We start from the raw sequence: 25,744 nt of genomic DNA on the forward strand, positions 1-25,744 counted from the left end.
GCTCAGGTTTGTTTCCCAATGACTAATTGACTAATTCCATTAGTCAGTGCAAAGAGGGGGGTGCACTGGGCCTCTAGTTAGAAGGCAGCAGCAAAACTAGTTTATAAAAAACACACCTAAAGAGCAGCAGAGATTGCAGGTCTCTGTGGGAAACACCCACAACACTGCCTGTGGCCACAGCCCTGTGCCTCACTCTCCCTCCCCTCCCTTTCCACACTCACTGCTCTCTCAGACAGTCCTGACACTGCCTCCTCTGCAGGACCTCTATTCTTGTGGAGCAGCCACATTTTACTGGGGCACTGGAAAGCACAGGAGATCTGAATAAAGGGGATGAGATGCTTAACTTTCAAGGTTAGGAGAGAGAATGGATGACGGGGGAGAGTGAGCAGGCTCAGAAATCAATATACACCCACACTAACATGCTGCCTGTCTGGACCATGTAGGTTAGGAACAGGCAATGACAAGGACTGCTCAGTTTCTGTGTCCTTTTCCTCCCACAGAGAAGCATACAGACTAGGCAGCACTGAGGGCTGTCTCTGCAAGGAAAGTCAGATGAAAACAATGGGGAGATCAGCTCACACTGCTGACTCTTTGAAACCACTCTCTGCACTTTAAAGTTGACCTCTTTCATTTTCTGAACACATTGACCTCAAAACAAAGCCACAATATCTTGAGGAGCCACATTTGAAATAGCATCACATTTTTCCATGAAAATATTCCTGGAGAAAGCAATAAAAAATTTTAAAACAGACAGTCCACATGAAGTGAGAATACCTGAAAATGTTCCTGATTAAATGATTCTTGAATATTTCAATGCATTATGCAGTTTTGCATGTGTGCATTCATTTCTCATGTTTTGCATAATCTTTCTGATGACTGTATGCACAAGTGTACCATGTGGAAACAGCAATGAGCCAATGTGATTACTCATTAAATTTAATGAGAAGGTTAGAATTACATACTATAAAACTAAGATGAAAGCAAAATCACAAATTTGAAAGCCAGCTAAGGGCTGAAACACATTCAAGCACAGTTAGTTAATACCCTCTTAATATGCACAACAATAAATACATCATATAGATACACAGCAAATTTGGATGCATGTTACCCAAGTGGAACTCAGCTGTGATGGTGTATGAAATGATACATTTAACTCTAATCAAACACATAACTCAGAGGAAGCAAAACCACCAAGTACTTTAGGGCTCTCTTGCAACACTGGAACATTTTTGATAGGCAGATAGCATCCTGCCCTTTTTTGTTTAAACACAGTGAAGGAAGGCAGAGCTCAGTGTGTGCCTCCAGTAAGGGTGACTCCTACACACACAGGTCAGGGCTGTAACAACACAGCAAAAACCAGAAATGGGTGAAGCCCAGGGCCTGCAAACAATGTATGTGTGACAAGAAAGAGTTACAAACGAAGATGACCAAGTACAGCTGAGGGATCATGAAATTAGTTGACAAGGACTCACAAGGATCATTGAAGTCCAGCTCCTGGCCCTGCACAGGCCCATCCTCAAGAGTCACACCCTGTGCCTGAGGGCATTGTCCCAGCACTTCTTGAACTCTGCCAGGCTTGGCGCTGTGACCACTGCCCTGGGGAGCCTGTCCCAGTGCCCAAACACCCTCTGGGGGAAGAACCTTTGCCTAACAGCCAACCTAAGCCTCTTCTCAGCTTCACACCTGTTCCCTGAGTCCCATCACTGGTCACCAGAGAGAGACATCACTGCCTGTCCCTCCCTGTCTGCCTGTGAGGAAGTTGTGGACTGCAATGAGGTCTCACCTGTGTCTGCTCCACACTTACCAAGCCAAGTGACCTCAGCTGCTACTGATATGGCTTCCTCTCAAGGTCCTTCACTGTCTTTGTAGCTCTCATTTGGCTGTTCTTCAGTAGGCTTACATCTTTCTTCTATTGTGGCACCCAAAACTGCACTCAAGGTGATACTTACAGTTTAGTACTCCAAGAAATACACAAAAGCCTTCCTTTAAGAGGTGGCTTTAAAGACACTTTTAGATGTTTATTCTGAGCAAAACTCCCTGCAGAGGCCTGGTTTGGGCGCTCCCCGTTTTGCCCTCAAGCCTGTGGGCCCAGCCTGAGGGGTGTGCTCTGCCAGGTGGCTCCAAAGCCCATGAGGTGACTTTGAGCCCAAAAGAGATGCACCTTCACTTACCCCTAGCCAAAACCCAACACTATCTTTTTGTCAGGCATTTTTCTCCCCTCAATTCTCATTTCTCCTCAAAGCATCATATTAAGAATGTACCACTCGCAGTGCCCACAGAGTTTGATACGTGTGCATGTGGAAGAGGCGGATTCACATTCAGTTGTTACCTCTGCAGAGGCATAATTAGAGTAAAAAAAAAACCACCAACAAAAACCCAAACCCTACCAAATACAAACCTTGCCCTCTCCTCCTCCAAACCTGTGCATGTGCTCCGACTCCCTGCCCATGGTGCTTGCAGGTCAATGGCACTCCGAGCTTTCTCCCTGTCATGCCATGCAAAATGCTTCCCATGCGTTAGCACCAGTCTAGGGGTCGTTCTCTCCAGACCTTGATGTCTGCAACCTGAGGTGAGAGGCCTTTTTAGTGAAGGAATGAAAAGGGGTTTGTTTTCTTTACCCCACAGTTTGTTTCTGTGGTAGAATGGGCTGCAAAACCTGAGTACCTGTGGGCATTCGAACAGCAGGTATGCAAAGGCAATATTTAAACAACTCTGTAAATGAGCTAGAGATGTGTGTTATTGGTAAAGAGTTTTTATGCTGAAAACACTTCCATTGAGACATGAGTCATATTAAGCTGCTTTGAGGCAGATGCTGTAGCTCCTCTTTCATGCAATCTCTTTCTCTGAAAGCTTTGACTGAGAACTAAGCCACATTCAGGGTTTTGTGGTTGAGCCTGGGAGCTTCCTTCAGTAAACTTCTTCCTGAATTATTTGCTGCTGGAGCTCATCACCCATAATAATATTTCCAGAATCTTTCCCCTATTATCTTCATCTGTCAGGTTAAATTAATCTTTTTGATGTGACACACATTGAACACTGTAAAAGAGGAACAAAATTTTCACTACTCAACAGGGAGAAGCAGCACAGAGTCTTGTTACTGTCCACAGGTCTGCTTTGGCACTTGGTGAAATATGAAGGGCATTTCAGCAGAATGTTAAAGATAAACAGATGAAAATAAAGAATCCTCTAGTCCACAGTCCATCACCTCTGAGGAACCAAGGCTCTCTTCCCCTGGTTTTCTTTAGCTGTGAATTGTCTTAGGCTGAGGGTATCCTATAGAAACAAATGGAATGATAATTCTTGCTCAAAATATTCAGCTTCCAGGCAGGCAGGTGGGAATTGCAAGTTAAAACACTCCTGAGCAGGGTAGAACTGCAGGCCATGGTAAATTATTAAATTAACATAGGTGCAAACCATGCATTCTCCCTTGTTAGGCATTGCTCCTATTGGGATTGCAAAAAAAGGTCTTACCTTTAATGAGCAGGGTTCCAGCTATGCAGGAAATGCAAAGACACATTTTAAATACCTAGGGATGAAAGGAGAGAAAGGTTAAGACAGTCTTGATATGTATCCCATCTGAAAATAAATGCAAATTCTCTTTCTGGCAGATGCTTTTAGAACACTTATAAAAAAAGGAACCCACAAAAATTATTTTTCTCTTATGCTTTCATGAAAATACTAAAGAATTGAAAAAATTGCTTGTGCTGTAAATATGAATGATGTATCTTGATGTATCTTACAGGTGTCCAAAAGTTTTAAAGCAAATCAAAAGAAACTGTCTCAGTAGGCTTAGATTTTCTGTACATAGGTGGAAAACATTTAGTTTTTCAACTTCTTAAAAAGCTTTTATACAACATTTGGAAAAAAATATCCCTTCAGTCACTATCACATTGTAAATATATGCCAGTATAAAACAGACAAAATATACTTTTATAGAAGTTACATAAATATAGGTTTATACAAAGATAAAAATACATTCACTCTTCACTGTGGCAGAATCAGCCACTTATAAATATGTTTGGTCTAATTTCACAAAATTTCCATGTTTTGTGGTGGCATCAAACCAAGACTGCACAGAGCTGAAGGCTGATACCAGGTTAAGTGAAAGGGAATCAGAGCCATTCTGCTTTTCTGACTGCCATTATGGTAATGCGATCAGTACCTTGACAGATGCTAAGAAGAATAATTTTGCTGATTGACTTTTCTTCAAACCTAAGGCTGTGGGCAATCAAAGAAAATATGAACATCTGGCTGAGCTTTTGATTGCCATGCTCACTGATATAGTGCACCCAAATAAGCAACAATTAGTACAGCTTGTGTCAAAAGACCCATCAGTTAATTCAAATTAAGTCAGGAAAATTGAATCCAATTGGCATTCATGCATATTTGTATGCGAAGTTTAAATAAGATTCTCCTGCATTACATTATCTTTTATTTTCAAGGGAAACACATGCAAAGTTTTGTGATTTAAGCAAATATTTTCAAAAGCTTTTGGACTTCTTAAAGCCAAACTTCTGGGAAAACTGTGTCCTTTGGAAGGACAGTCTAATAAACATAAAAATGTTTTAGGTCGTATTTCTCACTACTTAAAAAATTTCACAAATTTGGACAAGTTATTCATAGGCATTTTGTCAGTAGCAAATACAATAATGCAGAACCGATATTTGGGTAAATTTACTAGCTAAGACGGTAGCCAAGATAACTACCAGACTGTAGTAAGAAAGAAAATTCAGAAAGCTGAAGACTAATTTCCTCATGTTTTTGCTTGATTCTGAGTGTAAAACCCTAGGAATATGTACTTTCTTTTACAAAAAAATAGCATTCCTGTTGGAATTCTCTTTATGGTAACAGTAAATTAGGTTGCATGAGAACCCAAGATTAAAACTAATCAAAGGCAAAAGACAAGCTGTGTGCCTGATTTTTTAAAATGAGAAATTTAGAAAAAAAAAAGGCCAAATTGATTTTTTATTTAATTCTAGCTCTTTGCAGTAAATAAATTTTAGTCATTACTTGGCAGATATAGATACCATTGGTTCCAAGTTAAGCCGTTAAAATTTTATTTGCAACTTGGTTATGAAATCTGTTTTTTCAAAAAAAATAGTGACAGACTCTCTGGCTGAGGTGCTATCTGTGCTCTACTAACTAGAGGTGAAATTTACTGTAACCTCACCTAAATCTCAGTTAGCTCAATCTGACCTGACTCTAAAATCCTATTATGAAATTCCAGGATTTCTGCAACTCATTCAGATGTGTTAATCTAAAGCCTAATGCAAACCAGTGTATCACAGACTACATGGGGGATAGGGTCACACTGGCAGCCCCAGCTGCAGCTTTGCTCATGGACTGGGGTCACATTGCACCTGTAGCCACTGCTCCTGAGTGCTGGTGCTGTCAGAGCCAGGGAGCTTCAGAGCAGAGCTGGGAATACCTAAAATACTGATAGAGCAGAAGACCACGTCAGAGGAGAAGGCTGGGTGAGTCAGTCCATTGGCCTGGGACTCACATGCTACATCATCAGCTGCCAATGATGCAATGAGCGTGGCCAAGCAGCTGTTACATTCTTTTATTTTCCTGTATTTTTATTTATTGGGGGTCCACTTTGTTTTGATGCCAAGAAATAGGTTTTCCTATTCACTGACTTCTGTGAATATTACGACTCAAACACTCTTGAGAACAATCGGATCAATTAATTACAAAACTGTTACCATGCTGCCTTCATAAATCAAGAGTTAGCTTGTGATCCATAACTTCAAACAGTCTTTTAGCAGCTGTTTTCTTGAAGTTCTTTTCTTTAAAATACTAATGTCTCTTGTACATCCATCTTCTGATTCAGAGGTTATGAGTCCTCCTACTAGTGTTACCTTGAGAAATATAGTTCATGGAAAATCCCTTAACTAGTCTAATGATATGGTCCAGTTACTCTCAAGTGCACAGGCCCCTTATAAATGCTACTGAAAAATCAATATCAATCCTTCAGTGCCTTCAAGAGATGTGGAGTAGCACCATAACAATAGTGATGGCCTCCAGCAAATAGCTGTTCAGTGATTATACTGCAGTGGCCTGGAAGTCCAAATCCCCTTCAATAACTTTCAAAATGGATGCATACTGGGAAATGTAAAACCATCCCTAGCAGGCAGGTCAGTAGCTGCACTTTCTAGTCAAGTACCTACTTATTTACTGTGTTGCTCTCTCATTATTGACATAAGATTTTGGAGAAGAAAGTCTGCAAAGAAAAAGGTAAGCTGCAAACATGTTCAGTGCAGCAAAGAGGACTGTGCACCACGGGAGAATCAGCTGGCAGCCCCACCCTTTGCCTGTTTTATTTAGGAATTTGAAAGTAGACTAAGGAGAATACATTTTCAAAGACAGTGGTAGCAGGGAAAAAAATCACTCCAAAGTGTAAACAACAAAGCGGCATTCACAGTTATGGCCTCTGATATTTATTCTGTGAGCAAAGCTGCTGCTTGCTTGGAGTCAGAAACAGCAGAATACTTAGCAAAGTTCGAAGTAGTGTGGCAATTACTTTACGGCTAAGACTCTGAATGCAATGTCATGGCATTTTCCTGGTTTCCAAGGTTTGCACATGAGGAGGTCATAGTGGACAGTATCAAAAGCTCAGCACAGTCTGGATGTAGCAGCCATTGCTTTGACTCTCCACAGAGTAAGCTGCACCACTGGAGTAAGAGACTGGCTTGGCTTGGCTCATCAAGAGCGAGTCATATAAAGCCCATGTTGCCTCAGGGCATTGCCTTCCCATGTCATTATCTTCTGCATGCTGATGCTGCATCAAAACTAGCCAATCAACCAAAATGGTTTGCCAAGACATCAGGATTTTCTTAAAGTCTGCTCTTTGGTTGAATCCATGCTTGACCCATGTGTACAATTCACTCCCAAAAATTAAAGACATGACAAAGTTCTCTCTCTCCACAGAATTATTGGAAAATGAGTGCTCCATCTTTCCTAAGATAGGAAGTCCTTGCCACAGAATAGACAACCTTGCTGCATTCACACTTCACCCTATCAAAACTTTTAAACAAAAATATTAGAAAAAATTGTCCATATGCATGCATAGACCTACTGCCTGGGATGTTACTTGCTACAAGACACAATGAAGTAATGATATAATTTTTTTTAAAAAATTGGAAATATAAAGACAGTGATGTTTTTGCATGTTAGAAACAGGATTACAAAATAAAGGTTGGAGAAGGAGAAATCCCAACAGTTTTTTTAAAATCCTGCATTGGATTTAAAGTATTTTTATTTCAACCATCTCTCAAATATTAAAGTTCATTTCCTACCAGTGTTCCTACCAATTTAACTCTGTTAGCAAGTTCTGGAAAACCAATCTGTTCTGCATACATGCTGTACCACCATGTTGAGTTCTACAGCTCCATCAACCATAATAAAATCATCCTCATGTGTTCTTCCTTAATATATAATACAGAGTTTGTATAAATGCTCATTGCAACTATTGTGCCTTCTAGCAGCTGACAGTTTAAACAATGCATAAATATTAGAATAGAGAAAAGCCCAGTGTGATTTCAGAGCCAGTTTCATTGAAAATTCTCTGAACTGGCCAGTCTCTTTGTGACATCTGTTCTCATAGGATATTCTGGTAGCTGAGGGGGGTTTTATCTCAAAAACTTTGAGAACAAATGTTATGTCCAAATATATTCTCTGCAATAAGCATTAGGTAGTGAAATAAATTAGACTAAGTAGCTACCCAGGAGTAAAATTAGGTTTTACGGATGTGAGTGCTACCAGAGCTATCAGACTCAGGGAACCTGTTATGATTTAGACCGTAGTGATTATGGCAGTAATAAGACACTTTAAGCAAGCTGTTGGCTGAATCAGTCAAGTGAATCTCAACTGTGTGTTAGTGAAGTCATTTTATCCACATAAGTTGATTTTAGTCCATTAAGACAGGCCTTTTGCTTCACAGTGGGTATAGTCATTACATTTTCCTACATTCATTTGTCTTCATTCAAAGGAGCACTCAACCACCTTGGTGCTCATTGCCATTAAAAAGATTGTGGTTCACCTTACTACAGTGTCAAATGAAGTCACAAAGAGTCATGCGGATGATAGCAAGAGAAACTGCACCAGCGTGCACAATGTTATCATGCAGATGAGAAATATAAATGAGGGATGAAATGCAATTTAAGCAAACACTCAGATGGAAAACAAATGTGCCATTTCAGACAAACAATTCCTGAAACAGCAGTACAGGAGTCCTCCTTCACTTGTAATTCTTACAATGGGATTGAAAACCAGAAGAAATCAGAATTCTTAAGTAATGAGGAAATAGCAGATATTTTCCCTAAAGTTGTTGTATTTCAATGAAATATTATCTTTTACTGACAAGACAAGCATTATAAAACATACAGAGCTAACTGCATGAGCATCTTAAAAGCTTGTGTATTAAAGCTCAAAAGTTCATTTGGCAGAGAGACGAATATGCCTAAAAGCTTTCTGGCTCATTTTAACACCTTCTGGTTTTCTCTTCAATGCTAGCACTGATGTTCAGTTACTATTGTAGGATCTGATCATATTTACAAACTCTTGCTACTTTTCCTCCTTAGAGACCTCATCTGAATCACTTTTGAATATCTAGCAGATGTTCAAGATACTCAGTTCTTAGAAAGATGCAAGACTCTTTAAAACCATGTGAAGCACAGCTACAATCTCTAACTACTGTGCCTTAAAAAAGAACATTTTCCTTGAAGACACTGTCTCATACAAGTACCTGCTGCTGGTTTTATCCTCTGAATTGGATTGTCTTGATCATGGAGGATTCAGGATCCCAGACTAGACTAAGCCCACACAGCTGTACAAAGTCCCTGTGTTAATTTTGTCTCCAGCACATATCATGTTCAACATTTCCAGCACCACTTTTGATAAAAGTCTTTTACCATCAGTCCTTAGCTTCCAACCTTTTGTAGAAGAAATGTTAACTCCTGAGGCCACAGAGTTTGGATGAGAGCAGATAGTTTTGCCTTTTACAGTACTGAGCTTAGTAACTTTTAAAAATGCACACTCAAGGGAATATGCTAATTTGACTGAGTATTCCTCACTTCATGAAAGAATCAACTTTTATCAGCATCTCAGGTTTGCTTGTATAAAATGAACTTGTGGGGTCTGTGCACAGCTAATAAGTTTAGTGCTCTTATAGAAGCAGAGTGTTTTGTCACTGTGCAGCAGCAGATGACCTGCTGAGACCAGATCAGATCAGAATTTTAGAAACACTTGCAATTTTCATTTTCTCTGAAATTAAGAGTAAAAATGTCTTCAGCATAAGAAACATCTTCATTAAGGATGGGTTCCTATACGCACTCCTTTCTGTACACTTTGATCTCCTTCCACATTAGCCATAGGGGAGTTAATAAGTTGCTCAAAGTGAACTTCAGGAGAACATGCATATGTAGCAGGCAGGTTAGAAGAAATCACTCATCTCTCACTGGCATAGCAGTCACATGATGAGGTGAGCATGGATATAGAGCTGAGAGGAACAAGAGTGATGCTATCCAAACTCAGAATGCCTCGATCCATCATCAGGGTCAAATCACAAATACTTCCCACCAGCAAGAGAGACCAGCCCCAGCTACAACCACCACAAGCTGTAATTTTTTGAGTAAGCAGCAGTGCAGTAGACGATCTATGTCCATGTGTGGTAACTAAGCTCTTATAAGCTATATTTCCGATGCTAGCACACCTTTTTCCTAACTTTTCTTGTAAGACTAGCATTGGAACCAGCTTTCTCTTTGAAGAGCTTCTCAGGTCTCTTCCCTGCCTGCCCCTCTACACCACTTTTCCAGAAATATATTCCCATGTATTCATATTTGCTGTTTTAAACCCACACTGGGACTACACGAATCAAATCTAATCTGCTCATCTGCTAATTGTTGAAATAATGAAGTTTTTTCTGTGTATATCTGTATGTACCTGCCTTGTCAAATTCCCTGACCTGTGGGTGTTACCAATAGCTAACCCCAGTACTCCCACTGCAGCTGCACCTCTTAAGAATCTTGGCCTATTCTGCTCTCTGAGGAGAGAGGAAAAGCATCAACGTGACATCTCACTCCCCTTGAAATCTCTCCAAATCAGGAACAAGTTCATGCAGGACAGCTTGCTCTGATTCTGTCAGTGTTTACACTTAGGCAGAAAGGGGCTGACTCTGATGACTAATGGTACAAGGACACTAATATATAAAACTGTACCAATTAAAAGGAAACATCTACTTTAATATATTAATACAAGAATATAGTCAGAAATCTGAAAACCCTTTTTGTTCTTCCCAAATTAGATTACATATATATCATTATAGTCTTCATTTTATGGGTATGTGGAAAAAGAACATATGACTGACCTTCAAATCAACCCTCAGCTTGACAGCCTAGATCAATGTATTATCCAGACCTCTATTTCTCATTCTGTTTCAACTGTCAAATAGAATTTGTTTGTTATAAATAGGAACTCTCCAGTAACAACAGCAAATAAGATACAGGCAGCCACCTTGCAATGTACCTGTTCTCAAAATTCTCTTTGGTTTTTAAAGAACCCCACATTTCCAGGGTGCTTGCACGAATAGCATCATCATCTCTCGGACTGGAGTATTCATAATGAAGTGAGATGAACTGTTTACAATGTCCTGAAGGACATGGAGTTGACCTAAGTCACAGATTAATGGCTTTTTGTTCTCTGTGTGGGAAGGTCATAGGAGATCTCAGATTATAGCAGGTCTTAGATCATAGAAGGGTCTCAGTTTAAACAAAAATGTAAACCAGAGACAGAAACTTCAGGACAAAGACTCTATAACTTAACTGCAAACAACTTTCCTTCACTTTTTGAAGTCCATTTGACTTTAATACTGTGTTTAAATACTCTTAAATCACAGCTTCAGATAGCCAGAATTGTAACAAATGAAATTATTTTTAACCCAGGGTACCTTCAAAAGCCATGAATGTCACTGACATTCCCGTGTTGTGAAGACAGGTAAGGAGTGGGTTTCTGAAGTCATTGTTACGCCCTAACAGACTTGCATTCATTGCAGGTACAGTCTTTTGCTGAAGTACATAAGCAAGCCTTGGGAAAGAGCACATGCTGGGGAGGTGTCCTTAGGCCAGCAGTAATTAGCTCCCCTAAGAATCCTGTATCCACGAGGCGCAGTTAGCATTAGGTAATGCACTGCACTTTGAAGATGTAAAAGGATTTCAAAGAGCTCATTGGTACCAGATTATCCACTACACTGGGATTTCAGCATTACTGTTTTCAACTCTTAATACAGAACTATAAATAGATATTCAGCCAAATTTGTAAGTTATTTTTGACAACCAGTTATTACACTTATTACTTGAAACCCCAAAATAAAAGTTTTCACTAGGAATGTCCCTTTCGTGTAAGGAAACAAAAGTTTGTTTTCATTTATTAAGGAGCCTGAAAATCTGTTCTTTTTTTTTTTTCCAATTGTTTGCTCCTTAAAAAAAATTTGTGGTCAGTATAAAAGAACAGAATTCATAAAAGTAACTCATTTTTTCTTCCCTGATTATACTGCAAGATTCAATGAAAAAAACCCCAACAAACCACAGAAGGATTTTGTCACCTTTTGACAACAGGACAACAGAACAGAAATGTAAGCTGCAAAAGGCTTTCTTTTCCTCCAAAAGCTCAAGATTAATATGAAATTGATAATCAAAAAACCAAGTTGAAGGGGAGTCACATAGACATCAGAAAAAAACTTTTTCTCAAGGAAGGTAATGCTGCTCAGGGACAGGTCATTGCAAGAACACCTCAGAGGTACTCAAGACAGCAAAACAAGGCAAGGACTGGCTGGACCAAGCTCTAGTAACAGCACCACCTCAAGTGAGGGCCTGGAGTTGATAATTCCCAGAAGACCTTTCCAAGCAAAAGTTCTCCTACTGCAATTACTGAAACTACCCAAGAATAATCGAAGAAAAGAGATTATAGGATTTTAGCAAAAAGGTTAAATATGGTAAACCCCCTAAATATAGAAATAAAGCCAAATATTGAAATTCTAACGCAAAAAGAGCAAAGCTTCAAATAAGGAAACATATGCATTCCTCAAAGCCACACTATAATTTTGGGCTTTTCATTGAGTTGTACATACTAAATGGAAGCTAAGAAGGGACCCACACTTTTTTTTCCTTTCAAGTCATCCTAACAGAAATCAGATACGTTTACTTTATCACAGCAAGAGTCTGCAGACAGAAAAAGTATTTAATAAAAGTTACCCATATTATCTGTCATCTGCATTTCAAAAATAAACATGTAATTTTATACAGTAGAAATCCTTTAAAGGTAAGTATTATCACTTCAACATACTTTTCTTCATATAAGATTTTCCTTCCCAAAATTTCAACATTTCAGACTTCAAACTGTAACAAGAAATTTTCTTTTATTTTCCCTGTTCAGCACTGTTTCTACTCAGGCATTCAACTCAACGTTTTACACTAGCAGGGTTTGTAACTGGTTGGATGGGCTGCTTGTTCTGCAGGTAAAAATTTAAAATATACTAAATTCCTCTCTAATACTTGGATCAGTGTATTCCCAACAGGCAAGAAACTGATACTTTATTCTATCATCCTGAGAGCACACCTTATTGTAGACAAGCTAAAGAGTGAAGCCAGCATGAAACCCAGCTTCCCTTCCTCATAAGCACATGCCCAACCAGCTTATAAGATTGTTCTACTTCTTCAATGAATAAATAGATCATGATTCCACTACAGTTTCAGATACAGCAATTTCAAGCTACTGGGTTTTGGTGTAAGGGGAAGAATTGGCTCAGGCTGCAATTACTCATAATTTTAGAACCTGGAGATTCATAGTTCATCTTGTGTACCGGCCAGTATCAAAGACATCACATCTGTAGCAACAATATTGTTCTTGCACGGGGATTTTCCCATATTTTTGGACTAGAACCTAAAGAGAATGATGTTTGAATCATGGTGATTTCACTACTAAACCAAAAAATGAGACCTACATTAACCCCACTCAGAATTCAGTGCCTGTATCAATTCCCTACATGAAACAAGTGGCCATCTGCTCCACTTGCCCATAAGCAATATCTTCTCTCTCTGTCACCCTATTCATCCCCCTTCCCCCCCTCCCTGCTTAGCTTTAAATCCTTCTCTTCATATAACATGACCCACCTATTTCTAACTCATGTCTTCCAAATTTCCACTTGGCTGCTCACCTCAACATATGGTACTTCTGCTCACTGGTGCTACAGACCTCCTATCTGGGACCATTTATGAACCATCTTGTAGCTGGCACAGTCATTTACATGTCTTAAAGGCATTTACAGAATGTCACCACCTCAGAATATATCTTCAGATGAAGCTATAGCCAGATCTACTTAAAGCTGTTGATCTTAAGTTTGTTCGCTCTGTAGTGGGTCATAATTTCAAAAGTTAAAATAAAGCTTGATGTTAAGTCTGGTACTATCATTCTAATCCATCCCATTCTGATATTGAAGTTTCCATTTGATCTGGAAATTTCTCTTATATTGAAAAGTAGGGCTTTGTGAGATTAAGAAACGCTTTAGTATTTATATTTTTTCCCCCTTCCAAAAGAAGAGGAAAGATACATTACTACTCTTAATTTCTTCCACTCTTAATTTATTTGGAATATTAGATTCCCTCTTTCAGATGTCCAGTGAGAAAAGTGTACCTAATAAATGTTTTGTTTTTAAAAAACAAAACATAAGGATGTTTCTGAGCTTAGAGGGCCTTATTGCTGAAGTTTGAGTCTAGTGATTATCTTACAGCTGTTCAATAACAATTCTGGGTTTCATATAAATGTGTAAAGTCCTTCTTGTACATAAGCCAAGAAATGATGCAGAGCTGCTCATCTGAGCTTTTCTAATCATTCTTATACCAGCAGCACAGGAATTCGTGTAGATAGGTTTGTCATAATATCTTGTCATTTTTTATTTCACAATTGCCTCTCGAAGCTAAGCAAACCCTGGAGAAGAATAAAGCTATGGTGAATATAGATGCAATACTAATTAACATACATGCTAAATATGAATTTTTTAGTAAGAATTTAAAAAAAAATTTACCAGCATGTCAAGAAGCCAGGAAATACTTGGAAAATCAAGTTTTATTTCCTTGAAAATCTGACACTCTGCTCCATTAGAATACATTGAGCTGAAATGCAGGGCAGCAAATTAAAGCAAGGGCCTTGTGTGTGCCCCTACGCATTATTTCTCTGGTGTTGATGCTTACCTCAGCTGCCCTTTGGGTCGACTGCAGAATTTGGACAAATTTATAAACTTACCAGTAATTTCTAGGCTCTAAAATACTGCAATACAAAGTACTAACAACAGTCATCTGGAACAGACTTACTGATTAGGCAGCCCAAGTTAATTATTAAAGACATAGTAGTTTTAACACTGCTGTCTCATGTTTGTAAGCAAAACAAAGGAAACGTCAGCAACATATGTACTTTGACATGTTCTAATACTCTGAAGAATGCCAAACCATGTGTATATAAGAAATGGCTAGAGAAACTCATCTGAGCTCCTCTGAAGGAAAAAAAGTTGGTAAAGTCAAAAGATAAATGAAAACAACTGATACCTCTCCAATATTGTCTCAAGATATCTGATATTGTTGTCCTCAAGTAACTAGGAGTTCAAACTAATCCTGGTTCAGAGGTGAGGTCTGGAGGTAGATACAGAGATTTTATTAATCCTCCCCTAGTACTGCTTTTACTGTGCTAATATTAGTTCTTTATTTCCATCACATGGCATCCTTAGGGTCGGGCTGTACCGAACCCAAGTATCACTATCACAAAGGAAGCTATAATAGAGATTGATTTGATTTGCCTTTATCTAGTGAATTACTTCATCCTGCACTCACTTTCCTTTATTTTTGCAATTTCCTGAATCAAGAGAATGAACTGTTATTGCCAAAGGAAAAGGAGAAGAAGAAAGGGAGGGGTAGAGAGAATGGAGAGGGAATCTTCATTTGTCTGCATTTCTCTGTATCTCAACTTCTGCCTTGCATTCAGATAGATTCGGTGCTAAAAAATCCTCATTAATAAATAAAAGCAACCTTCTAACTCTCTATTGCTTTTAGTCCTGAAAAACATCAAAAAACTGTGCAAACCTAAAGTAAAATGCAGTCAATTACCAAGCTCTGGGGATTATTTCACCAAAGCAATTGATTTAACTTCACCACTGCAGCCACTTCTCATTGGAAACATATCAGCTATTTAAGAGCACACTCATAAAACAAGGTAACAAATTACCTCAACATTTCCTAGGGAATAACCTTTCAGTCTCACTAGAAGAAGACAGGTCAAAAATCACCTTTTTTTTTTTCACTTCAGTTCATATGATCTCTACTATACCTACAAGAAATGTATTATAAAAGGGAATCCAACTGAGAATTTCATACAATAGAATGTATAGCTTAGGTTTCAGTAAATAATAGGATCTTTAACGACTGCATACAACAAGGATTGGGAGTTGTCACATCAAACTACATTTCTACTTAACAGCATGACAGGAAATAGATTTCAGAAAGAAACACGACTCAATTCACAAATGCAGGGTTTCCATCAGTGAAGACATTCTATCCACGTGTGATCCCAGAGGGAGTATATGCAGGAATTTGAGGACTGACATTTGTCTTAACAAAATGGAGAGTTCTGAGTTTGACAAGGGGCACTACCTTAGAAGGGAAGGAGACACTGTCTAAAATATCTTATCCAAAGTAACTTGTTTATTTCTTGGTCTTGCCACACATTTTTTTCACTGTCAAATGAGAAAGTGATTCCTTTTCTTTCTTTCTCTTGGGCTAGGGCCACATCTTACTTTCACTGTGTATCTAAAGAGAAAACGCTCTCTGTTGATGCTGGTTCCCTTCAGAGACTTCCCATACTAGTAATAAGCAAATTCTATTAACCTTTTTTCAAAAGTGCTGAAAAATCTGTAATTGCCATTACAACTCAGCAAGACACTGCAATGTTTTTCACTGTGTTGTTGGTTTTGAAAAGCTACATAACATCATACAGAAATGAAATAACTTCATTTTCACCACCAATTCCTCTTTTTAACATTATTCAGTATGTGGATCATCTGTCTTGTATTCCCATGATCAGATATTGAAACTTAGCTTCAAAATTTAACTTTTCTCATAAACCATAATGCCCGGGACTAGAATCTTTGTCATGACACAGGGTCTTTTCAGGGAAATCCAGCAAGGTGAAATCATTCAAGCAAACACAGTTACATAGAGGAGCATAAATAAGTCATCATATACCCAGGTGGACAATACAGGAGCCCCAGGTGCTGAGTAGCAGCTGCCATTCTGATGGAAGTGCTCATTAAAAGCTGCCAGCGTTCATGCAGTGAGCTGGAAATGCCTGACTCTAGGAAAAAAAATAGGCCAGAAATTGCCAAGTGTCAAGAACACAAAGTGCAGACCACCAGCAGCACTTTAAAGCTCCTATAATTCCTGAAGATCTGTTTGGAATGGTATTCCTCTTGAAATCTGTCAGCCCATGGGCCTGCCTGACCTCTGCTGTTGCTTTTGTGGAGTCAGCTGTACCAGCATGCAAGTGTGAAACAGCATTTCTCTTGCTTGTAACCAGTCAGAATGAAAAAAGGGATATAAATATTATAGATTCCCAGATCCCAGTGCCTCAGGACAGGTGGGAACATGACAGTGCACAAGTCTGTCTAAAAGCACACAGGGATGGTACAGGTAACAGCACTTCTCTGAATAAAAATTTTCACTGGCTTTGGCAACAATGACCCACTCAGGTTTTATTTTCTCCCCCTCAAATGAGAATTGTTCTCAAATCAGCAGTGTTCTAAAGAGTACAATTTGAAATTTAATTCAATCTTTATTTGACGTGTATTAACATGTATAAAGAATTGCCTTCACTACAGCAATTTTTGAAAGTTTTTTTCATGTTTTGTTTTCATTTTTTCTTTTTTTTTCAGCCAAACCTGTAACACAGTACTGGTATTTAATCATCTTCAGAGATTTTATCATCCTAATTCTTGAAAAATAAAAAAATTGTATTGATGTGTACTCTAGATACCTCATGATTTAAAGAAGAAATTTAGCATTCATGACTGATATTTTTCACTTTGCTGATGATACTACATTCTCATATAGCAGCTGAATACCCTGTAAGTATATAGGACATACCCAAGCACACAAAAAAGGAAATTAAGGTGGTCTATAAGGTGGCATTTCTATAAGTAGAAATAAAAAGTATGACAAACTAGTGAGAGAGTCACAGAAAGTCATTTGGCAGCAGTGGTTATGTCTGAAAATAATCCAGCTGCCATCTCATTTTAGACAGTCACAGGAATCTGACTGACTTTGAGCTAAGAAGCTGTCATCAAAGAGGTCTGAAAGCTTGGTAAAGTACAGAGAAATCAATTTTTCAAACCCAGCCAAACTTCAGCTTGGATACTTGGGGGATACAGCAGAATAATTGACTGGTGTAAAGGAACTAGAAAAGTTAAATTACTCAAGATATTACTGGATTTGTCTATTTGTTCTGTCACCCAGTTTGCACACATGAATATTTTGTTCACTGTACTGTTATTCATTTTTTTTCCAGTTAACAGATAAAATGGACTCAGCGCTTCCACTTTTGGATTATCTTTTTTCCTCACTTGCAGACATTGTACTTACAAAAATCACTTCCATTTTTTTCTGCTAAACATCTTCACCTCCCAGTACTGTTTCTATTTATGTATACTCAAGTGTCTAAGTTCTGCTGAAAGTCAATGGACTCTTCAAAGAAATTCCCACATTTATTTTATGGAAAATACCTCTGCATATACAGTCCAAAAGGTTTAAATCACTTCTGGCAGTGACAGACAACACTGTTGCTTCATGTTTTCTCTATGGCTGTTTCCTAATTGTGGAAGTTGTGGTGCCCGTGTCCACAAGCCATTTAGACAGCTTTGAAAATGTAACCTCAGATCTCCTATCCCTTGCTCAGCTCCAAAGAATTCTCCACCTTCTCATAGAATTTCTTTTACATCTGTTAATTCCAATTAAACTTACACTAAACAAGTTTTAAAAATATATTGCTGCTTTAAAATTATTGAATTCCTCTTTTTGTTTCATGCTCCCTCAAGGAATGTTTTAAAGAGTGTACTTACATATAATATTTTGCAATTTCTTGGGCATGTTGGGTTTTAAAAGTGATCAGGTTTCAATTACCAATAATGACCTTGCAGGACCTCAATAATTACCACAATTCTCAGCTGGTGCTTATTAAATTTTAGTGGGTTTTCCTCTTATTTAAGAAACTTTATTCCTTTTGCACAAAAAAAAAAAAAAAACAAAAAACCTAGATGATTTCAAGAGGACTATTTATGCCTGAAGCTACTTACTGATGATAAAAGAGTAGTACTGTTTGCTCATATTTTATTTTTCCATATTTGCAGCTATTTAATATTCTGCCCTACCTTGCTATGTACTAAATACTTTGCAGCTTTTAGATGCTTGATGTTATAATTTTTAACAGTCCTTATATTCCTTTCTGGTGACATCAGCTGTAATTTTCATCCTTAATTTTATTGAAATAAGTGTTATTTCTTTTCCTTATATCATAATCACCTCTAACATCTCACAGTAAACAGCAGGTGGTTCTAATCAATCTCCTTCCATCCATTACTTATTCCCACAAATGTTGTCTTTTAAAAGTTCTGTGGGTTTGGAACTATACATTGTATAAAACTGTCACGTAATTTTCATTTCTGATGATCCATTATCACAAGATACCAGATGTTCACTACTTCTTCTTAATTACCATACTTAGGGCTTATGTCTTAGGACTAACTGAGATAATCTTTGAGATAATTTTTGATCTGGGTATTTTCTTCCAACACTGGGAGGACACAATGCTACATTACCTCAGGTTATGCTCACACAATATTTAGTAATTGCTCGTAGGAAAAGCAATTTGATTGTTTGAGCAGCAAAAAGAAGTCTGCAAAAGCTGCTTTTCCATACATTCCTCAACTTCCTGTAGTCCATAGAACTACTCAAGTGCTATGTGTGTTGAAGAACTACCTTCTTAAACCAGGGAAAACAAGTTTTTGTCAGGTAGGAAAAAATATACATGCAAGAAAACATAATGCTTAGTCCTTAGGGATATCTTATTTTAAATATTGATTTTTCTCCCCTAGATCCTCACAGCTCTTACCAGAAATTACAACATTTTTGAACTGACATTCTGGGGATAGAATAACCTGTCTGCTGTCCAAAAAAATATTTCTTTAAAAAAATTAGAATTAAGAATTTTTTCAAAAATTTTAAATTTCATTTTTCTTCCAGTAAGTATTTCTCAAAATAGTGGCTATTGTAGCCAGCATGTTGTCTACAGCCTGATTTGCTAAGCCCATCCTGCTGGTCTCACACCACAGAAAGCCTCTTTCCAGAAGGTACTGTCTGTCTTGACTGCCTGGGAAAGAGATGCTTAACAAGACCCCACTGGATTATGCAGCCCACAGGTCATTAGAACCAAAGTCTCTCACAGTGATCACTTTCTCTACCATGAGTTGCAGATTTTTCAGACTAGCACTCCACAGCAGTGTTAATGTTAAGGATTAAAAAAAAATTAGTTTGAAGCAGATTTAAGAGTTAAAATCTGATATTCAGCAGTGCTATTTTTAAATTGCCAAGTAAGCATAAAACTCTGCTTTAACTTCTGAGGTAAAGAAGTAGAGAGAAGAGCTTATCTTCAATGGGAGAGGGAATGTCTGTCTCTAGAGACTCTGCTCCACTGAGTGCTAAAAGGATGAACAGGCAGGTTTATACTGCAAACTGAGACTGAGCCCAGCAGTCCAGCAGTGTGGAAGCCTGGCTTCCTTTCCTTGCCAAGTTCTCTCTAACCTTAGTTAGCTGTGCATTGCTTCACGAGTCCTTAGTTTTTGTCTTGCTCTCAATTATCGTTGTGAATGGCACTAATACAGGAGTGCACACAGTGGAACCTTCCAAGAAAACTTTTGAAATATTTAATTGGCAAAAATAATACATATTTCATTAACATTTGACCTACTGCAAATAAAACATACCTTTGTTTTCTGCAGAATTATTATGTCAACTATGAAGTCAGTTGTCTCTAATACAGGGCCATACCTTGGGGTTTGCTTTTGTCATTGTATTTTCGATGCAACTTTTCTAATGAGGTATATAAATTATAGTTCTGAAGTTCCCAATCAGAAGTGTCTTTATTTGCAAGAATTCGGGTGAACAGTGAAAGATTATCCAGAAGTAAAATACTTAGAATAGTTAGCACAGAAAACAATTTTTAAATATTTTTTCTTAGCAAGAAAAAAATCACCTATTCAAATAGATTATGATTATCTTCCATTCAACACTCTCAAAGCAAATTTTTCAGGGGGTGTAAATTGACATGGCTTCACCAAAACCAGTATGCTTTTGGAGTTCTAATCCTTCATTATCCAATGTGACTTCTTAATACAATTTTACAGCCCTGGTATGGTTCTGAATCATTATTTTCCATATATTCAGAGACTCTCATAATTCGACAGCTTCCAGCCATTCTAATAGCTCTAATTTCGTGACAGTTCTTCAAAATTGGACCCCAAATTACTCAAAACTGCAAAAAATATCATCTGCATTTTCGAATCTACACACAAAGTTCCACCCTGATTTATGTATTTCTTAACTCTGCTGCAGATACCTGAGAGCTAAGTCTGCTCTAGTTCGCACGAATATGGATGATCTCACCAAATCATTCACGTACAGATTCTTCAACAGCTTAAACAAGCACTGTCATAGTTTCTAGTCTTGCAACAGGAACCATTCTGCTATCATCATCTTTACACTTCACAGGCTGAAGTATTTATATCTCATGGGAAGGATTATTCAGATTCAGTTCTTCTCTGCAGCAATTATAGATCGGTACCATTCAGTAACATGGACAGTTCTACTCTGCGTATCTGAAGCCATCAATACTGTTTTCCTGGGATGAGGTTTTTTGCTCATCACTTCCAGCTAAGTAAAATGACTGGTTTGGCATAAAGTCTCTAAGTGAAATGACTGGTTTGGCATAAAGTCTCTAAAGAGTGCCTCACACACCCTCCCAAAAGGGACACATCTTAACAAGCCTGCAAACAGGGCAGGTTTTCCAAAAGCAGGACTGTTGCAGTTAGAGCTGCAGAGAACTTGCAGTGCTGCTGGCCTGTAGGCAGAGACAGATTGCACTAATTTAGATGGCTCCTTGGGGCGTTCAAAATTATGCCATGGGCCATTCCATGGGTGTGAGTTATGAGCTGCAACTCTTTGAAGAACAGCATTGAATTTCACCTCAATGTATAGGCTCTGCAGCCTGATATATATCATGTTGACAGAGTCACTTCTTTCACATCAGAGCTCTGTTGTTCAAGTCAGTGAATTCAGAACTTATTCAGGTTAACATCTGGAGCTAGTCCCTAAATTTCTGAATTTGGTAGGCATATCTAATGTAATGCTGATCAAGCTTTTATTCATATTTCTATGCTTTTATTTCCTACCCTATTTTCTTATATTTTTGTCTTTCAACCACACAGTAAATAACCTACTGTAAAGAAAAATCCTACTGATGGATTCATTACTTAGTTTGCAAAGCTGATGCTCAATTCCAGCATATGAATATTCAGGACTAGATAGTGAACAAGCCTCAGCAGGGAGGAAGAAAGATCATGAGGAAGAAGTCTTTACCTGACATATTATGCTAGCCTCGTTCTGCATGTTTTAGCTCTTCATTCTAGCACCTTCCATTTTTTTTATTACCTCATATTTATTTTTCTCCTTTTTTTGCACACTGATCAAACACTCACAGTTTGTCTTTCATACAGAATGATCCTGCAGTCACATTTTCCATCCAACCATTGCCATTGGAATAAGCGATGCTTATTTCTCTTACTAGAGCATGTTACAGTTAATATCAGACTCCAAGTAATGAACCCAAGGAACAAAAAAAATAACATCAGATTAGATCTCTGACTTCTTCTGATCCAAAATGTTCCTTCAGGTAACACTGGAGGTGTGTAAAGATTTCTCCAGGTGACCTTCAAGTTATTAAAAAAATGAACCAATTATTTCTTCTCCCAACAAGCTTTCATTAAGGACAAAATACATTCTAATTTGATACAAGTGTTCAGTCAAAGACAGATGCTGCAAGGCATTCTGGACAACAGTAGTCACAGTTCCATAGACCTTTGCTAATTATGGACTTGGCACCAAGATTTCCCCAAATGAAAAACAAAGGGGCTGCATCCTTGTCTAGTTCAGCCTGCAGAGTGAGAAGTCATAAGAGAATGATGAGAGGCTCAGAGGCACTTTGCAGCTTGGCTAATCCTTCAGGGAAATCAGTGAAAGGCTGCACAGACTACCATATTCCCAATCACCTCCCAAAAGGCCTTCCAGGAAAAGTGTGGAAGTGAATGATTTTGCACAGGTGCCACCAATGTTGTGCAGAAATTTTCACACTCTGTAACTTACTCCAATTCCCTAAAAAATTTGCTCCTGCAACTGTCCAACCCTGGATCACTTCTGCAAAAAAGGCCCCCCCATTGGCATTCTTGGTTTTAAACAGCCTTAGAACTTTGTGTATCCAGGAAGGCAATAAACAAGACCTGGACTGTGCAAAGGCAAGATCTTTCCCATCTTTCAAAATTGCCAATCAGTAATAACCAGCAAAAAGATCATGTCTCAGATCCATCATTTTGTTTCAAATTGGTTTGTTTCCCCTCCCAATTTTTCAAGTTTCACAGGGCTTTGAAAATGCAAAGCCATACATTGAGTTCCCATGATTTCCACAGAAATTGAAAAGCCTGAAACACAACACCAGATGCCTAATATTGCAGGACATTTGGTTTGTGGGATGCAGTACATGCCAGATGCACTATTTTTCAGTATCTTGTCTCACCTTTTTGCTCCATTTCACATGATACTTCACTACTCATTCCATCAGCATTTTTCCTCCTTTTCTCCTTTTGCAGTTTGGGAAACTGAGATAAAGCTAATTCAGAACATGTTCAGCTACCAGGATTGATTTTATTAAGGTTTATGTAGACAACTTGCAACTACTGCTATTGTTATAAATTATTTCTTCTGCTTTACCTTTTACTGAAGTATTGTAATTACTTCAGTACACAAAAGTACTAAAATCAGCTACTAGATTAATATACCAGAGTAAGACTACACCAGTTTTCACAAAATTAATAATTGTGGACTTGGTGTAATGGTATATATTATCTGGCTTCCCTGGAATTTTGTTAGCTGTTATATTTTTGCTATCAAGACCATAGTCTGATAAATGTTCCTTCCTCATCCCTTCCCAAAAAATAAGTTTATGTTCTAATTATTGTGACTGATAAGATCACAATAAGAACAATAAGAAGTTCAACCCCCCCCCAATAATATTTCCTTGAAACTTAAAGTTAACTAATACCTGCAAAAGCCCATCATTTCTAAATTCAAAATACAGTTCAGTATGCAAAAATCTATTCAAGCACACATTTTCCTGGAAGACTTTTATTCCTCCCATTTCTCCAATTTCTGTATGTAACAACTAGAATCTGAAGCAGGACTAGAGCAAAACCACTTTGATTGTACTTTAATATTTCTCAAAGAAATTTTGTCAGACACAACTTGTTAGTCAGTGTCCTCTCCTTGCAAATCAATAATAGACGTTGCAGTATTCTAAGCACAAAAGGACTGGAAATTGGCTTTTTTGGCAAAAATATGCCTCTGAGTCAGCCCTCAGCATCTCTTTTCAAGACAATGCCCCTTTGCTTCAAGTACTGTACTCTGCCACTTCCAGAGCAGTGGCTCTCTTCTCAATCCATCTCCTGCCATAGCATGTATTCAACTCCCACAGCTTCATTAGAACAAGATTTCATTTTATTCATGTTCTAAAATGACTAATTTCTGTCTGGATTTGATCTACATTTTGTGACAAATACTCATTTGTAGACTAAATGCTAAGCCTAATGATTTTGATTTCATCATTTTCATGTTAGAGTCTGCTTCTCTGTTTCTAGAACAGGGTGGCTGTGTGAACCTTATTGACTCCAACTAAACCTTATTTGCCTCTGAAAAGCAGGCAAACTGAGCTGGACCCTTCATCCATCACTGATTAACTATAGAAAGCTGTAAAATAGCTAGACTGTAATATTTAGTTTAGACATAAATTAATATTTGCATTTCTCATTAGAAAGCATTCTCTATTCTTTTGTCCTTCAAAGACATTTGTCACTGATTTTGAAGATCATCACACTTTGCATATAATCACTTCCTTTGGTAACTACCCCTTTGTTATTTCATTGGTTTGAAGCTACTAGCCTGTTCTTCAGCCACTTTTTCTGACCAGGTTAAGCAGTCTAATTTTTTCTTGTATCTGTTGAGACTTAAGCAGGTAATTGAAGAAAGTATATTTCCAATATAGTGGATTCCCCCTGTTTCTTCCTCTTGTCTTGAATTACATTCCTAGACAAGGTCTTCTATTTCTCATCCATTCTCCTCACCCCAAGGGAGGTTGTGGTTAAGCTGTAGAGAGAATTGGCAGAGAATTTCAGGAGGTGGCCTGGCACTGGTCAGGGACACCACAATGTACACAAGCTCTTTCCAGGAAAGTTCTGTGCACCTTTGCAAAACACAAGTCAGTTCTAACTTGCATTTCTACTACTTGGGTTAAAAACATTACCTTCCTTTCCCTTGCAAGGTCAGAGTGTTTTAAGCAGCTGTGATTTAGATCTAGCAGCTGCAATAATTTCTTCTTGCTGAGAGTCCAAAGACACACAGGCAGTTAATTTGGGTGACAAACTCAGATGCTGCAGATTTCAGATTCTATGCATCTTGTCTGCAGTCTCCCTTGTTCTGGTTCAATAGTAGTTCACACAAGATTTCAGGCTTGTTACAATTTATGTTTCATTGCATTCCTCCGATGGACCCTGCAAGCTCTGCCAACCCCAAGAATTTCCGTTAATGAGACAGACAATTCATCTGCCATCCCATCCTCCTCAGTCCTTTAGCTTCTTAACTGCAAATATAAATGAAAATTATTCCTAAGCATTCTGCTTGACAGAGAGTGGGGGGTTTTGAGAGATAAGAGAACTAACATACCAAGCCTTTTTTAAGAAACAGTAAGCCTTTCCATCTAACATTTTGCAGGATTTTCTCTCTCACCTCTCAAAAGGTCTAGATTTCCAAAGAACCTAATAAGCAGTATTTTTTTTCACTGAATCTTCATGTCCTCAAAGAAAAACATCTCTACAGTTATAGATGTAATTGCTATTCTTCTTCACAACTTGTTATACAGAAGAAACCAAGGACTGCTTCTACATACTTGAAAGGAACCACTAAATTCCTATCAGTGCCAATGGCACTGATCAAGGTTTCAGGCCCAGCACTCAACAAGCATTATAAATTCAGCTGTCTAGTGGGATCTGCACTGAGACACAAGATAGGTACTAAGCTTTCAGGGTTCTTTTCTGAGAAAGGAACAGCATTCCTAAACTAGAAACAGAGCTTATCTTGCAGTTACATGTCAAATATTGGGGAAAGGGCAGGCAATACCATGGCTTGCAGCTAGGTGCCTATACCTAGGTCTCTGCTGTTAAAAAAAAAAGAAAAAAAAAAAAGAGAGTGTGCCACCAAAGGGTAATCAATAGATTAAAAGCCTGACCATCACATGGCCATCATGTTCAATTGTAAGAATACTTAATTCAAAACAGGAG

The 25,744-nt window shown here is 38.1% G+C and overlaps 1 long non-coding RNA gene across 2 annotated transcripts in view; it reads right to left on the minus strand.

Annotated features, from left to right (window-relative positions):
* Window positions 1-2,877: 2,877 nt before the first annotated feature.
* The window catches only part of LOC108445571, a 97,203-nt gene continuing 74,336 nt past the window's right edge, over window positions 2,878-25,744 (minus strand). For both annotated transcript variants that reach the window (XR_001860471.1, XR_001860470.1), the window contains 2 exons: window positions 3,472-3,526; window positions 2,878-3,273 (listed from right to left, as the gene is read on the minus strand). This is a non-coding gene — a long non-coding RNA (uncharacterized LOC108445571). The remainder of the gene's footprint in view (window positions 3,274-3,471; window positions 3,527-25,744) is intronic.

Source organism: Corvus brachyrhynchos, unplaced genomic scaffold, assembly GCF_000691975.1.
Source record: "Corvus brachyrhynchos isolate BGI_N302 unplaced genomic scaffold, ASM69197v1 scaffold101, whole genome shotgun sequence".
Classification (NCBI taxonomy): Eukaryota; Metazoa; Chordata; class Aves; order Passeriformes; family Corvidae; genus Corvus; species Corvus brachyrhynchos.